Here is an 18,932-nt window from a genome sequence, read left to right as displayed (position 1 = left end):
CTTGTTACCCTGAATTCAGGGGAAGCAACACATCTCTCCTTACGGTACATACTCCATGATAGATATCTCCATTTGTAGCCCAGTTTTGTCCACGCATTTCGAATGGTCTGTGATTCACTACCTACATGGTTGTGACCACTATCCCATTCGAATGCGTATGTCCGCTTTATATCCTGTGGAATCTCGATCTCCAAACTGGGTTCTTAAAAAGGCGGACTGGGTCGGATTTTCGGAGTCCATATCATTCAATGATAACGAACATGAAAGTGTGGACTCCATAGTAGACCATTTCTCAAATGTGGTTATGAAGTCAGCGGAATTATCTATCCCCCGGTCGTCCTGCAGGCCAAAACGCTTCTGTCCCCTGGTGGACGGACGCCTGCAGAGATGCAATCCGTGACCGCAAACGTGCTTTACGCCAATTTGAGCGCCATCCGACCCAAGAATATTTTGTCCAGTTTAAACATCTTCGAGCCAAAGCTCGTCGCATTGTGTGCGATGCTAAGAAGACGTCCTGGACAAACTACGTCATTTCATTGAAACACAACGCCCCAGCTAACACCATATGGGACAAAGTCCGTCGAATAATGGGGAAACGTAGTTCTGTAATTCCGGGCCTTGTAAACAGTGGAGTAACGACCACCAGGCAAATAGAAATTGCTGAAATATTTGCTACCACATTTTCACAAATAAGCAGCTCAAATAATTATGACCCGGAATTTCTGAAAATCAAAGATACTGCAGAAAAACGAAACCTAAATTTTCAATCTGACAACACTGAAGACTACAATGCACCGTTCACATCCGAGGAGCTGGAGGCGGCACTGGACACATTTCCCTGACACCTCCCCTGGTCCTGATAACATCCATATCCGCATGCTTTGTCATCTTCCACCAGCTGGAAAATCCTTCCTTCTGTCTATATACAATAGAATCTGGACTGAGGGTGTATTTCCATCTGCTTGGCGTTCCGCCATTGTAATTCCAGTCCAGAGACCAGGAAAGGACCCTTCTTCATCTGGCAATTACAGGTCAATCTGTCTCATCAGCTGTGTATGCAAGGTTATGGAAAAGATGATAAGCAAATGCCTGATGTGGGTACTCGAATCGGGAAACCGATTATCTAATATCCAATGTGGTTTTCGTAAGCACAGATCTGCTGCAGGCCATCTTGTTCGGCTGGAGACCGTCATTAGAAATGCTTTCCTCAAGAAGGAACATCTAGTGGTGGTCATCTTTGATCTAGAAAAGGCTTACGATACCACGTGGTGTTATGGAATTCTGCAAACCCTGCATGATTGGGGACTTCGTGGCAGTCTGCCAACGTTTATTGCGAAGTTCATGGCAGAGCGGTATTTCTGAGTTCGAGTAGGCACCACACTTTCTAACGAACATCTCCAAGAAAATGGTGTTCCGCAGGGGTCTGTATTAATCATTCTTCTTTTCTGCATTGCGATCAATGTCATTGCCAACTGTGTGGGTAACTGAGTATCTTCTCTCTTGTGCGTTGATGACTTCAGTCTATATTACAGTTCCCGATACCTCCCATCTATTGGTCGACAGTTGCAACTGGTCATCAACGTGCTATCAGAGTGGTCTTTCCGCAATGGCTTTAAATTCTCCACTCAAAAGACGCAGTGTGTCCACTTCTACAACCATCGTGGACTCCATCCACATCCTGAAGTACGTCTTAACCCAGATAAGCCTGAAACTTTTTGTACTATGAATTTCATCATATCCTTATAAAATGTACTTAAAATATTCGTTTATATAGTTTTTTAACAACCACTGTGTATTCATGGCATTGGTTTTTGAAATAAGTGGTGTCCTACATATAGGTCGGTAGGATATAGGAAGAACATATGGGCAATATGCATTAGTTGTCCTAAATGTAGGACCGAATGCAGATACGAGTTGTGATCTCAGTGTATATCAAAACTACAATAATATAGTGCAACAATGTAATTTTAGACTGAATACTTTAACTCATTCTTGTGATAATATGTTATAAACTGTAAACACAAATTGTTTTCTCTTATATATTCCTGAAGTGAGCAAAGTAATAATATGAACATTTAGTGTTCATTACTGTGAATTGCAACAAAATAAATCCACATCTATAATTCAGCGGTAAATTGTTCAATATTGTAACTTGAAAATGAAAATTAACTAATCACAGTGATGATATAATGAACTGTCACATACATGCGAAGTTCTGAATATTTACTACACATTAGTGTGATATACAAGAAAACACTTGACATGTAAGCCAATGCCACACTTCCTTCCTACAGGAAGTCTTCTGATGACACACTCTACACCTGGTTTGACAGTTCTGTTAGATCACCAAATGTTCGAGCCTGTCGAATCTCGAATCTGCATGTTCCATTTGCGATGCCTTGCTTGGGCCTCTTTTTGTTAAGCGCTTATTTGTCGTCTGAATGCCAGATGATCCAGCTTTCCGTCATTATTTTTGTGGAGCCATGCATTTTGCTCAGCCATGCCAATACACTGCATGATTATGGAGAAGTACCAATTTTTACCGCGAATGACAGTTCTATACAATGATATATTCTGATTTGCACGATCAACTCCACCCATGTGTTTGTTGTAGATAGATATATTTCTGGGCTGAGAAATTTGAATTTTCTTTTTCTTAAGTCTTGAATATCTAGAGACAGTTTGCAGTGGGTTCACAGGCACGGATTTTATGCTACAGTATTGACACTGTTATCGTTCCACTTGTAAATGACAACTTTTGCTTCAGCTGTTTGGAAGTCATAAGATCCTCTCTATCTTTTCTTCATCTCAAGAGTAGTCACCAAGGGGCAATTTGACTTCCTGTTGTCTCGAATTGTAGCAGTAGCTCTGATTTTTCGCTTTCCTAGCTCCACAAATAGAGGAATACTGGTGAAAAAGTTGTCGAAGAAAAAGTGATAGGCTGCATCAGGGTGCTCAATCCTAAACTTGTCGGAATACTGTAACACAATGTTACCTCCCAAGCCTTATTATTGATAATCTTCTTTTATTGGGGCCGAAGCCCCTTGATATGGCTCAAACCAAATGACGAATCCATTGTCTGTAGTGCCAAGCCAAAATTTGAAGCCATACCTGATGGGTTTATTCTTGATAAATTGTTTGCAGCCATGGTGCTCTTGAAAATCTGCTCTTTTATTCATTATATAACATACATATTGCTGGATTACAGAATTTTAAATATTAAAAAGACAAAATTATTTTAATAGAAATGTACGTGGATCATCCTACCGTCCTACATATAGGTCGCTTCAGTTTAGCCTATTATAAACGCGAAGTAATCACAGTAAATTGCAATCTTACTTAATAATACGATGTATTCATGTCTTGTAAGTGTACAAATAAAATTACAAAGTTCTAGTTCCACTTAAAAGTAAATAAAATAAATTACACTTACAAAGTGTTTGTCATGGTAAGACACAGACAACTTTCAAGCACAAGTATACTACGATATGAACACTTGCAACATCGGCTGTCTCATCAACAACTAAATAGAGGTCTGTAACATTAGCAGCAGGACTGCCAACTTGTAGGAAGTCAAAGAGATAGATTTAAATTGAGAAAATATATGCCGTCCTACATATAGGCCAGTAGGTTTATCTGGGTTAATGGAGTGGAGTTGTAATATACAGACACTGCGAGGTTTTTGGGCCTTATTTTTGATTATAAATTAACGTGGGAGGCGCATATCCGTGATTTGAGAAAGCTCTGTGAAAAATGTTTAAACATTTTACGCCTTTAGTCAGGGGTTCGCTGGGGTGCAGACCGCATAGTGCTTTTACGTCTTTATCGTGCCCTTATCCGTTCAAAGCAGGATTATGGCTGTTTTATCTATGGCTCAGCAAATAAATCTAAGCAACGTCTCTTAGACACTATCCATCATCATGGAATACAACTCACTACAGGTGCCTTCCGAACGAGTCGGATAGAGAGCCTGTATTGTGAAGCGGGGGAACCATCACTGTATTGGCGACATAATGTCCTCTTGTGCTCATATGCGGTTAAGCTCCACTCGCAGCCTGAGCACAATTCTTTCGACTCTTTCCATCATTCGTCTCTTTATGGCCGATACAGTGAAAATCCACTAAGACCTCGTCCAGCAGGTGTGCGATTCCGTGAACTGCTCTCTGAGCTCGACGTCCATCTACCATCCATTTGCACACTAGAATACACCACCACTCCACCGTGGATTATGCGACGCCCCATGTTTGATGTAAGCCTGAGACAAAGTTTTAAAAATTTTACACCAGCTTTTGTTTATAGACTTCGTTTTTGTGAACTTTTATCATGTTTTCCAAATTATTCTTTAGTTTTTACTGACAGATCCCGAGTAAATGATAGTGTTGGTTGCTACTTCGTTGCAAATGGACAGATATTTAAATATAAACTGAGCGAATATACCAGTGTTTTTACTGCAGAATTATATGCTTTTTACAGAGTTTTGTTGTTTTTAATTCGACAACCTCGGGGCAGATATCTAATCTGCTCCGACTCTTTAAGTGCCATTCAGTCTTTGCAGTCTCTCTATTCAGATGATCCCCTTGTATTAAGAACTCAGCAGCTGTTCCACACACTCCTAAGCTCTGACTCCGAGATTGGAGTAGTGTGGATTCCTGGCCATGTCGGAATTCCTGGGAATGAGGTCGCAGATGCTGCAGCCAAAGATGGTGCTACGAATGGCACTCTGGTATATTGGCGCGAGAGGTGGCAAGACTTACAAAATTATTTGAAATATAGAATATGGTGGCAATGGGAAGGAGAATGGTCTGCACAGGAGGAAAACAAATTACGAAGAATAAAGAATACTGTTCGAGTTTGGGATTCGTCCACAAGAGCGTCACGACACGAAGAAGTTTTACTCACCCGGTTGAGGATTGGCCACTGTCATCTGACACATGGCCATCTGCTACATGGCGAGCTTCAGCCGGAGTGTGATCTATGCCATGTTCCACTTACGGTGGAACATTTTTTATTGCATTGTACAGAATATGACCGTGTCCATTGGCAATATGGAATTCGGCTGATTCTTCGTGACGCTCTTGGAAATAATTTTAATTGTACAAATGCAGTCCTGAGATTTTTATCGAGTACTGGACTTGACAGGGTGATTTAGTTTTTTTATTGACCCGTTTTCCTGTCCTCCGGACCCTTTACATCCAGAGGTTACATTTGTTATTTAGTATATAAGTTTTTTAACAAACTTGACATTCGGACCTTTTACATCCGAGTATTTTAGAAATACGCCAGATAATTTATTGATGGTAGCATTTGTACTGTTATTTTATTGTCTCTTTTTAAATACTAGCTAAGGTCTGAGATTTTTATAATGTTTTATGCATCACCCTGTTGAAACTGCATTTATGTACCTCGTTTTAATCGTGACAAAGTTTTTTAGTTCTTTTAAGCATTCTGAATATTGTATTATGTCTCTGTTCTGTAAAGAATTTTAGATAAGGGCGCAGATAGCCATAGATAGTCTCCTTGCCTCATATTATTAATCAAATTATTGTATTTTAGCCATTTACAGTTATTACAACCGATAACAAGCATTTCACAGTTTACACAACTTTTCACAGTCAATGCCTTTTCGATCAGGACCGCCGTAGTGTATGTTCCTGTTTTCTATATGAGTGTATGGAGCTCAATGAAATAGTATATTATAACTTTATTACGTATCATTGCTAAGTTTTATTTAGTGCAATGTGTCCATAAGTTTCGTGTACTACTTGCTGCATAATATGTTGCAGAAATAATTATAAAACTTTGTTATTTTAATGTGAAGAGAATTTTACATGTTAACATAATCTGTTCGTATTAACATTTTAAGTTAAGAATAGAAGCTGTTTTGAAGTTTAATAAAAAAGAATTTACATTGTGATTTTAATTTAGCACATTTACCTTCCTTAATTGTAGACAGAAAATTTACCATACCACTCCTATGAAATCATTGTACATACGATTGTGTTACTTTGTCTCTTAGGTTGTAGATAAATACAGTAATTCTGTCTCAATTGTAGTATTAAAATACAGACAAATGGAATGTGAGGGGTATCATACATGACAGTATGTTTAATTATAATCTATACTTGTGAATGTAGGAATATAAGTTAAATATAGTAAACTTAACCTATAATTTTCATGCGACATAATATACCGGTACATATGTAATGGCAGGGCCTTGGGGACCACTAAAATTAGACAGAAAAGGGCAACTGCTACAGTAAACATAACCTATAACTTCAGCATATCTAAACATCCATGCGGTGCAACTGAAAATTTTGTAATCGTGCATAAATGAATGTACAAGAATTTCGCAATATTTAATCAAAATAAAGGCAGGTATTACACATATGAACAACGTAATTTTCACACCAAAAATAATGTTACACCTTAACTCTCAAGTGAATTATGTCTGCAATGTCCATTATCATTTTTTTTTTTTAATTTTATTACTACAACTACACTGTCTACTGTACGGAAAGAATCTACACATAAACAACCAATAAGATATGGACACAAAAATATAACGGATGATTATAAAATTGCATCAGCTTTTAATACATATTATTCTACTCCTAAATTCTCAAGACAACATAGAAAGCTACAGAAGTCGATGAAATTAGAAATTAAGAAGAAAATGCAGTTTCAGAATCAAAATGTTACCACTACTGATGAAATTTTCTACCACAACTTCAACCTATTAGAGCTAGAAACTGCCATTAACAAACTTAGTACTGGTAACAAAAAAGCCCCAGGCCCAGACAATATCCACCCAGAATTCATCAAACACTTAGGCACTAAAGCAAGAAATGCATTACTTGACTTCTATAACTATGTTTGGAGCACCTCCGTACCTGCAAATTGGAAAAAAAAGCAATATTATTCCAATATTGAAACCAGGAAAGACAGCAGACAAAATTGAAAGCTATAGACCTATATCACTAACAAGCCACTTAGCTAAAATCATGTAAAGGATATCATCAGGGCGATTAAACTGGTTTTTAGAAACAATCTTCTATCAACACAGCAAGCCAGATTTAGGATAGACCACTTAACAAAAGAACAAATAATCTTACTAAGTCAAGCTATTAAGGATGGATATAATAAAAAGAAAGATACATTAGCTGTATTCGTCGATTTGAAATCAGCATATGGTAATGTGTGGAGATTCAATCTGATTACAAAGCTCCAGAAATTAGGCATAAAATCTAATGTGTTGAGAAGGATATTTGAGTTCATCACCCAAAGATTTTGTTCTACAACTTATGGATGAGCAAGTTCTAAATATAAACAAACTCACTTGGGCTTACCTCAAGGTGCAGTATTAAGCACAACACTATTCAACATATATATTAACGACCTACCACAAGAGCTGGAAAAGCATGACACTAAAACAGCACTCTTTGCTGATGATTTGGTTATTTGGACGTCACATAAAACCAACGCAGTAGAGAAACTTAAAAATTCCATCTAGTCATCGTTAGTGGCACTTGAAACCTGGTGTTCAAATAATATGATGTCAGTGAACACAGAAAAAACAAACTTTCAACTCTTCTCATTAAGAAAGAAACCAGTGAAAATAAATATAAACTATAGAGATGATAAGTTACAAAGAACTGAAAATGCAAAATACCTGGGTATACATTTCGACAATAAGCTCACACGGAGAAATCACATTGAACAGATCAGCACAAAGGCAACAAATCGTTTTAAATTACTAAAAAGACTGGCAGGAACGAAATGGGGTAGCTCAAGGAGTACACTCAACACAACCTACAACACATACATAAAGCCTATCTTAACGTACTGTGGTGAAGCACTAATAACCTCATCAACCACAAATAAACAGATATTAGAACGCACTCAAAACCAAGCTTTACGTCTCATCACTGGTGCAATTAAAACTACTCCAATTGAAGCCATGCAAATAATCACATCTAATAAACCAGTTGTAACAGATCTTGAAACCCAAGCCCTATTAATGTATGAAAAATTAAGAAAGCTTCCAAACTGGGATAAATGGAGTAAATACAAAGATTCTAAATTTACATTGAGGACCCAAAATGGTTACATACAAGAGGCAGAAAAGCTTAAGCAAATTCTAGAAATACCAAGTGAAAAGGAAAACTTGATGTCTCGATATAATCCACTTAATAACTTCAAAGTAGATTGCAGCCTTGATCTTGATGAAGTCTTCAACAAAAAAGATATAAATCCAGAAATAGCAAAAGCCATTGCCCTATAAACAATTAATAGAAAATATCCACAAAAGGACTGGTTGTACATTTACACTGATGGATCTCTCATGGGTCAAAATGAAGGAGCTGGAGCAGGAGCTACTTGCCAATACTTTTCTCTTTATAAAAATGTTGGCAAGTACACAAGAAATTTTGAAGGCGAAGTTGAAGCCATTTATACATCACTTCAAAATGTATTTGTTTGGCTAAACCAGTGCAAAAACATAGTCATCCTGTCTGACTCCAAAGCTGCAATCCAGTCCATCAACTCAACTACATCTCCTAAAATGGAAAAAGTAAAAGAAATTCATTGCATGGTAAAACAAATTCAAATGCTAAATAAAAAAGTGATCTTCCAATGGATCCCGGCCCATTGCGGACTGAACGGTAATGAGAAAGCAGATATGTTAGCAAAGAAAGGAACTTATATCAATTTAAAAACAAATTTCAAGTTCACATATGAATCAATAAAGCGAGTCATAAAAAGAATAAGTTACAGCGACCAGGCAAAACATAAGAATTCAAAATGGAAAGAATCATTCAAAGATCCAAAACTAATTCCTGATCTACCTCGAAAATCTGCCGTGGCCATGTTTAGATTGATTACTAGTCATGATTGCCTCAGTAAACACCTCCAACGTATTGGAATACTGAATTCACCTAAATGCTTACTGTGCACCAGAGAAGAGGACATGGAGATGGAGCACCTGGCTAATTGTGAAACTCTTAGGAAATTTGTGGACCTTCCATCAAAATATCGGGAAGCAAGAAGGATGATGACTTCATTGTTAAATCCAGAGCATTAGATACACACACACACACACACACACATTTGAAAGAAATATATGTTACTCTTTATGCATTGCAACTGATTTATATGGTTGAAAAGGCTCACTTCGTGATCAGATTAAGGGAGTCAAATGGTCTGCCTTACGGCCTGTATTAGATCATGATGCCAATGGCACAGTCTATTGTTCCTAGTACTCACAGCGCTCCAAGCTGCTAGCAACTATCGCGAGAAATGCAAAAAATCATCCCAAGAGTCGCTACTGTATATATTAGACTGTGCTGTTATCTTTGTTTTCCATGTCACTGATACTTATCCAGATCGCGAAAACCAATACTTGGGAATTGGTAGCTCAATTTACCTTCCAAACACACGTGGACTCTAGTTTGTGTTTTATTACTACACAGCTTCTACACATTAGTACACTTCCAGATGCTAATGGATGGAGACAGACTTGTAAACCTTAAAGTCCCAAGTGTCTGGAAGTGTACACAATTGTACACTTGAAGATACTAATGGACAGAGACAGACTTGTCAACTAGAAGTCCCAAACAGACGCTCTTTCAGAAAATGTGAAAAAAAAAATCATATGTTCTAATTTAAAAATGTATTCGATGACGTCATAGCTGATGCAACACTGACTACAGAAAAGATTCACATTTACAAAATAAATCCTTTTAAGAAATAAGATTCGCCGTGTCTGAGCATTTCTCTTAAAAACCTTCCACCTAATTATAAAACACACTATGCTTTAATTTAGAAAAACATTCCTATTTATTCACATAACATCGAACACTAAGTTAAAAATACATTGGACACATTTTTATCTAACCTTAAAAAATGCACAGTGAATCAGAACACAAATCACTAGCTGGACAAAATGAATAACTTCTTTGCATTCTAACCAATTCTTATGAAACTTTGTACATGCATTACACGTGGCATATATGTTTTGTGTACAAATTCTGATTACGTTTGCACAAGAAAAACTATCTTTATAGTGGGTTCATTTAGACAGAATTAATAACTGCTTTCCTATATAACAGATTTTTATGAAACATTGTACGGAAGTTACAAGAGGAACTGCACCTTTGTTGTGGTGCATTTAGACAGAATTAATAACTTCTCTCCTATATAATATATATTTATGAAAATTTGCAAAACAATTAGACCTATAGGCAGCATACAGATGTAATCAGAATTTGTACACAAAAATATATATGCTACCTGTAATTCCTGCACAAAGTTACATAAAAATCTGTTATGTAGGAGAGAAGTTAATTTTGTGTAAATGCACCCTATTTAAAGAGGTACTTCCTCTTATGGAACCATAAAAATAGTTTGTACGCAAAGAAATATATTCAACTTATTACTTGCATACAATGTTTCATAAAATATGTTACATAGGAGAGGAGTTATTATTCTTACCTAGAACGAACCCCTATAAACAGATAATTCCACTTACACAAACGTAGTCAGAGTTTGTAGATAAACAATATGTGCTACCTATAAGGTCTGTACAAAGTTTCATAACAATTCGTACCAATGCAGAGAAGTTATTAATTTTGTCCGGCTAGATTTGCGTTATTGCACACTGTAAGACATTAGAAATATTGGAGTTACGTGTGGAAAAGTGAGTGCCAAACATGCCATCCCTCATTCGACAACAGTGTCCCAAAACCAGGTCCAAATTTCAAATTTTATTATTTGCAATTTCTGAAAATAAAAGTTATTTATCAGATCATTATTTGAGCATGCAAATAGTATCCAAATTTGATTCAACTCCCCTTGCCACATTTCCAATGGATATTGATATGGAATGGAATTCAGTAGAATAGACTTTGGAGATGGGCCACTATGACCCAGCACTGCGACCTTTCAAGATTCGTTGTACTAACCCGCAACTTAAGCGCATTCCAAAACCCACATTGCTGACTACACTAAGGTTCACTCCGCACCCAGATTTCGAAAGGACAACCCCACTTGTCCCTAGCCAAGCACTCTCCATGCATCGTGCCAGCTGGGAAATGTTATGGATTGATGATGGAATGGAGAAATGTTGATGAAATGTAGGTGCATAATATGGGGAAATGGGAGAACTCTGTGGAAAACCGCTACTGCAACCTTCTCCATCACAAGTGTCATTTTCCCAGGCCTGACTGTGACACGGACCCAGACAATTTTTCAATGAAAATCCGAAGGTCTGACCACTCAGCCTCCACGCGTGTTTCCAATAGATATTACAATAAACGTGAATCAGTCAAGGCTACAGGAAGTACAACACAAAGGTAGATAGATACATTTAGTTCATCTCTCATCCACTGATCACAAGCAAAGTGAAAGCACAACCAATGCGTGCAGTAAAGTGCAACCAACTGTTGGGCTGAAGTCAGTGCAATACACACCAGTGTGATGGTCTACGGTGGGTTTTGAGCCCAGTGCGATGGGCTAGGAAGCAGCCGCAACAGTCAGTGTTGGTCTTGGATGTGCTGGGCTGCTAACATGCATGGGCTGGTATTACTGTGCAGTGGGCTACAATGCAGTAGTCTGGGTTGAAATCATTGCAGCATTGTCGCGTATTTAAAGGGATGAACTCTAATCAGTTTGCTATATTGTCGTTGATTCAATTTCCAGCTCTATCAGATTTAATTATTTTGTAACATTGTAATTCTAATTTGGTTATATTTGACTATTGCTTTATTTAACTGTTTACATAGTGTTTTTGAATTCACTGTTTTTTTTTTTCATTTTTTTTGCTGTACTTATTGTGCACGAACCTGAATAAATGTCTGCCATGGCTCTTAGCCATTGAGGACAATCTACATTCATATTCCTGGTCACCTCTATTGTGAGTACCGTGCCAGCATACTTGAGGGCTGGGCAAGCAACGATCTGTGAATCATTGAATGTAGTGCCTTTATGCTTAATAAAAGTTGAGTTCAGCCATATTAAATTGTACGAAATTGTATGAAATTGAACTATATTCACTTACCTTTGTAGAGTGAAGTTCATCTACCACTCTTCTCTTTTTCTTTAATGAGTTGAACATCAACAGCGATCCGAGCTTTGAAACTGATGTGGAATATTCTAGTCTGCACTGTATTATTTTAATTTGTTACATGCTTTAATTCTGAGTTTAATAAGGTCGAAATTTATAGAATCTTCTCTAATTTCATTTTGAAATTAAAAATTCTAACGGAAAAATAGGTGTTTAAGAATTCATAAACGGTTAAAATTTATTTCAAATCCATTTCTCTAGCAATGACCTATGTCTAGCCTGGGAATTAACTGAGAACCACTCAGTATGATGTTGAGCAAACGTGTTAGGGTGTCAGTCAGTTCAGTACATCAATCCATTCTACCTCTTAACTCTTAAGTTTGGTAATTCTCTATAATAATTAAACCATCGCCGCACGTTCCACCACTGTCAGTGGTACACCCATGGGAGAGGATTAGGGAACTCAAGCACACTCAATAGAATAATATAAAAACGAAAAATGAAAGACAGAACAAAGTTTTTAATGTTTTAATGTGTTTATTATGGAAATTGTTGAAACAATTATTTTGAAATAATCAGGTATGTTGATGGATTTCTCACAACATACTTTTATTTTTAAAAAGACGATTCCTGTGACAGTGAGTGGATTTATCAAGAGAATTCCGTCACCATATATGAAATTTTTATGCTATATGAGTTGTTCCTAGATATTTGTGTGGCTTAATTTCCTCTGCAAGTCCACAGACCCTAGCCAGCGGGGGGCATAGGGGGTGCCCCCCAAATGTTAAAGCAATTATTTTTGTTTTGATTAATGTGCAAATATCAAATAAACTGTTGCAGCCTCTTTGGGATTTTAAAAAATAAAATAATTATTGTGGGTAGTTGAAATGATCATTCAGTTCATTGCATTTATATATTACGTTCATTATTCCTTTGTTTATTAGTACTTCTGCATTACAATTATTATTCTTAATTATTTCATACTTTGGAACATTCTTCACTCAAGTTATTTTATGTTGTTTTAATCCCAATTGTAAGTTTAATACACTTCTCGATTTTTGCTTCCTTTTCGAGATAAAAATTTTTATATGTGAAATATTTCATAGCGTGTTTTGGGAAAGCCATTGAAAGAATTCCAAATATGCCAGTTAATTTAAGGAAGCGCTCTTTTATGATAATAAATAATGATTGAAAGAATTTTAGTTGTGTCCTGTATATATGTGCAGAAATTTAATCTGAACAAAGGTAACTTTTAGTTCTCCAAAGGAATTTTACAATATTATATTTGTTCGGATCAAATTTCTGTACATTTAAAGGACAAAACTCTTAATTCTTTCAATCATATGCGGTACTACCCTGCTCTCTTAAATTGACTGAGCACATTAGGAATTATCCTGGCATTCACTCTTCAGTATCCATTTAATATTACTATGTTTATTGAAATTATACAGAATGGACCGAAATTCTCTCATTCAGAATTTGTGGACTACATGGCAGGGCATTGTATTCAGAAAGCATAGACCACACACCACTCCGAAACTCGTTGAAAATTTCAAGGAAGTATAGCCATTTATTGATCAAAAAATAACCTTGATTTCGGAGGAGAGTTTCGGAAAATTGTTTTTGAGTGACACAGAAATAATGGACGCCACACAGAGTGCTGAAAATCATGGTAGATCATCAAATGAAGTATCTTCTTCAACTTGAAAAATAAATTCGATACTCCTGTGTTTAACGGTTTGCTTCACAATGAGAAAATTTCGGACCACCCTGTACAAATTAGCTCTTTTAACGTATTTTGTGGGTTGATGTGATCATGTATGTCAGAATTTTATATCATTATGGTAAGCCTTTTATGTTAAAGAAAATTTCAAATATGAAATTAAATATTTTTATTGAAAAAAAATTACAATTTCTGATACAATCAAATACTAAAGAATTCATCATCACTTCGGTTATAAACATCAATTTAACATTAATATTCATATATATTCAAACTCAAATTTGAAATAGAAATCAGAAAAAGATAAGTTTTAAATACAAGTGCATATTAACTACGTTAAAATAATCGGAGCAACTGTGGCTACTCTAGAGCCTTTTAATGATAAAGAAGATTTCAAATATGAAATTTAATATTTTAATTAAAAAGAGAATGCAATTTGTGACACAATCAAATACTAAAGAACTCATAATCACGTTGGTTATAAACAACAATTTAACATTAATATGTATATCTATTCCTTTTCAAGTTTGAAATAAAAATCAGAAAAAGATAAGTTTTAAACACAAGTGCAAATTAACCACATTAAAATAATCGGAGCAACTGTGGCTCCTCTAGAGTCTTTTAATTTTAAAGTCCATTTCAAATATGATATTTAATATTTTGACTGAAAAAAGAATACAATTTATGACACAATCAAATACTAAAGATCTCATAATCATTTGATTATAAACAACAATTTAAGATTAATATGCATATGTATTCCAATTCAAGTTTGAAATAAAAATCAGAAAAAGGTAAGTTTTAAATACAAGTGCAAATTAGCCACGTTAAAATAATCGCAGCAAATGTGGCTCCTCTAGAGCCTTTTAATTTTAAAGAACATTTCAAATATGAAATTTAATATTTTATTTGAAAAAAGAATACAATTTATGACACAATCAAATACTCAAGATCTCATAATCACAACAATTTAACAATTTAACATTAATATGCATATATATTCCAATTCAAATTTGAAATAAAAATCAGAAAAAGATAAGTTTTAAACACAAGTGCAAATTAACCACGTTGAAATAATCTGAGCAACTGTGGCACCCCTAGAGGCTTATTTAACATGTTTCTACAACAGATTCAACAAATTTTTAATTTATCAGCCGATATATATATATTGCTTCCTTCCGTCTTCTTGTGGTGGGGTTGACAAACCATTCATGTAACAAAAAATTTCTTCTTATGAAGCGTGAAATGTGAGTCAGACTGCAGTCGACCTGAAAAACAGAAAAGGACTGATCATTTACGGTTATGCACATGGAATGCATTGAAATTATATGAAGCAGAAATCTCGAAAATATTACTTGATCAACTAAAAAAATATAAAGCAGATATTAGAGTGGTTCAGGAGCTAAGGTGGCTTTGGAATGGAACAATAGACAGGACTGCGTAAAATTCTATATCAGCAATGATAAAAAAAAAATGTCAAGTTAGTACTGGTTTCCTATTACATAATATAGTTAGATATTCTGCATTGGATTTTAAGCCTGTAAGCGAAAAAATTTCATACTTTGAACATTTCTTATTTACAGCACAATCAAAGTACATGCTCCTCTCAAAGGTAATTTAGGTGCTGAGAAAGAAGATTTATCTGTTATTGAAGAGCGCTTTATTAACTATTTATTATCGATGGGATTGGTGATAGCGAGATGGCGTTTGGGAAAATGAAGCCGAGATTTGGCAATAGATTATCTGATATTCGCCTTACTTTCGGGTAAAACCTCGGAGAAACCCCAAACATGTAATTATTGTAATTGGGAATTGAACCCATGCCTGAGCAAAAAATTTGGATTTGAAGGCGACTGAGTTACACCAGTGCCCAAAAAGATTGTTATTCCCTTCTTGAGTGCAGATCCTCAGAAAACTTGCGATTCATGTTCCAGGAATGATATTAATATATTGTTTGTAGGAAATGTAGGTTCTAATATTTGCAAAGAATATGTACAGAGTGAACCATATGTGATGTCATTAACTTTGAGGAGTCATTGATAGAGATATTTAAAACAATAAATTAAATACACTTTTGCTCGTTTTTGGTTCTTTTTCGACATAAAAATAGATTTATATGAAACATTCATAGCGTTTTGGGGAACATCTCAGAAGAAACCCAACCATATAATGATCACAAGTGGAAATCGAATCCACACCTGACCAGATGTCTAGATTCACAGGCTGACTTAGCTGCACTGGTAGTCAAGAAGATTTTTATTCCCTTCTTGAGGAAATTTACGATTTATATTAGGCCCATTCTGATGTACAACTCTGAAACATGAACTTTGTCATCGACCAACCTACCACGTCTAATTCCATTTGAAAGGAAAATTTTTGCTTCATTCCAATAACAGAAAGAGCAGCGTATAATACATGATCATGAGTTATATGAAATTATAAATCATCTGATATGAGAGCTGTTAAATTCTCAAGATTGAAGTAGGTAGGACATGTGGAAAGAATGGGAGAAATGGAAATACCAAGAAGGATATTGGAATGCAAGGCAGAGGGAAGAAGTGTAGGATGACCCAGGTTTAGATGGTTGGATGGAGTGCTAGATTATCTCGGTAGGAATTGAGTTAAAATTTGTGGTTGGTTGCCATATGTATATATTTATATTATACAAGAAGAAAATTCGTTGTGCTTTCTGCTGTCACAATGTGTCTTTATATCACACCGTTTATCCACTCTTAAAAGTTGTTTGCATATCTTACAAAAAATGATTTGTTCTTTAATACTAAAATACTTAGTATCAAACTTCTCTATAAACACACGCAATTCTGAATTATTATGATATATCGCGATATTTTTTATTGAATTCTTGTCTGCACTGAACAGATGTTAAACTTTGACTATTCCAACCGCAGTAAAGTAAAAACAAATGCTTACATAGTATACATTAGCTGTAGCTGCTCCATCTATTTGGAGCGGTCACAACTCTTAACATGAACTGCTGCTACTACGAGACCGGGAGGTCGCTCACCTCCTCTATACTACCGTACCACAGTTTAGTATATACAGTTGCGAAGCTCAATAATTATTAAATATGCATATACAGATAGTTGCTGACCACCAGGATCGCTACTATCGCCTCAGCACGGACCCTTTCTCGAGCAGATGATAATGTATGTTCGGGTTTGCTATTTCGGTGTATGGAGCTCAGTGAAATATTATAAGTTACCCTTATTGCTTATCATTGCTAACTTTTATTTAGTGTAATGTGTCCATAAGATCCGTTTACTTTTTATTGCATTATTTGTTGCAGAAATAATTACAAAACTGTGTTATTTTAATGTGAACAGAATTTTACATTTTAACATAATCTATTCGCATCAACATTTTAAATTTAGAATGGAAGCTATTTTGAGGTTTAATAAAAAAGAAATTATATTATGATTTTAATTTAGCACATCTACCTTCCTTAATTGTAGTTAGAATATTTACCATACCACTCCTATGAAATTAGTGTACATACGATTGTGTTACTTGGTCTCTTAGGAAGTAGATAAATACAATAATTCAGTACGTACTCGATTGTAGTATTAAAATACAGACAAATTGAATGTGCGGCATATCATACATGACATTATGCTAAATTATAATCTATAATCGCGAATATAGAAATATAAATAATAACCTATAATTTCCATATGACATAACATAGGACGACATATGTCATGGCAGGACATTGCAGACTTAGTAAATCTAGTTGTTCTAGTAATAGCACTGGAGTTTACCGTATTTCAATATAGTCAAGTGTCCAAAGGCTAATAAGGCAGCAATCATAAAGCGGTGGAACTAGCGCTGAGGTAGTTCCTGTGATTTCGGAAGTGAAAATCGTTGAATTTATAAGAGAAATTTATGGAGGTGCTGGTAATCGTATAAGCAAGACAAAATAAAAAACCAAAACTAACCAAACCTAACCTGTCACAGATCCGAATATACAAGGAGTATGAGTACAAAGGAACTACCTCTGCGCTAGTTTAGCCTACTAACATAGTACATTAATCAGACTTCAGATTGGAGTACTGTAAGAAACGAATAAATATAACTGAAATGGAGACAAATTGCATTTACAAGTTATCGCACGTAACTTTATGCTTAATTATAATGTATAAATGCGAACATTTAAGTATTGGTACAGTAACCATAACCTATAATTTCAACATATCAAAATATCCGTGCGGTGCACCTGAAAATTGTTGAATAGTGCATAAATGAATGTACAAGAATTTCGCAAAATTTAATCCAAATAAAGTCAGGTATTAAACATATGAACAACATAATTTTCACACAAAAAATAATATTACACCTTATCTTAACTCTGAAGTGTCACTTAATCATTGTTTTAAATTTATTAATGCAATTACACTACATTTTAGAGAAATATATGTTACTCTTTATGCATTGCAACTAATTTATATGGTTGAAACGCCGCCCTCCGTGATCGGGTTAAGCGAGTCCCATGGTCTGTCTATATTAAATCACGATGGAAGTGACACAGTCTATTGTTCCTAGTACTCTCAGTGCTCCAAGCGGCTAGCAACTATCGCGAGAAATGCAAAAAACCATCCCAAGCTTCGCAACTGTGTATGGCTGTACATCGGCAACCTGATTGCATGCTGCATGTGGCAATTCAACGAAGTCTAATAATGATTATTGAATTACTTACATGGATTTTCCCCAGGAAGGCTGATCTACTAATGATGAACATCGGCCTAGATATTTCGGCGCATTCTCTGAGCTTCTGGCTGACCCAGATTTAGGTCAGATCTAGTTGGCTCCCGACCCTCATTGTTGGGTTCGGCTTCATTATCTTTCTGTATTTGCTGCTCAACATATAATCGTTCTGCATTTATATCGAGTGAGCAGAGAACCCAGAGACGCTGCCTTTTTGTGTATTCAGCAATCCTGTATGCTACATAGAAGCAAAGTAATGCGTGGTACCAGAGGAAATATGTGGTGAAATCATTGATGTTGAAAAGAGCCTTTGTTATGCCAACTATTACGAACAATATGCCCATGCCGATTATGGCGATGCAACTCACGTTTCCGAGGGATGGATTATAAAACTGGGTAGTTTTGAAGATTGCACAGATCCAAGCAGCT

The sequence above is a fragment of the Periplaneta americana genome, chromosome 10 (assembly GCF_040183065.1).
Source record: "Periplaneta americana isolate PAMFEO1 chromosome 10, P.americana_PAMFEO1_priV1, whole genome shotgun sequence".
Taxonomy (NCBI): Eukaryota; Metazoa; Arthropoda; class Insecta; order Blattodea; family Blattidae; genus Periplaneta; species Periplaneta americana.
This window is presented reverse-complemented; position numbering follows the sequence as displayed.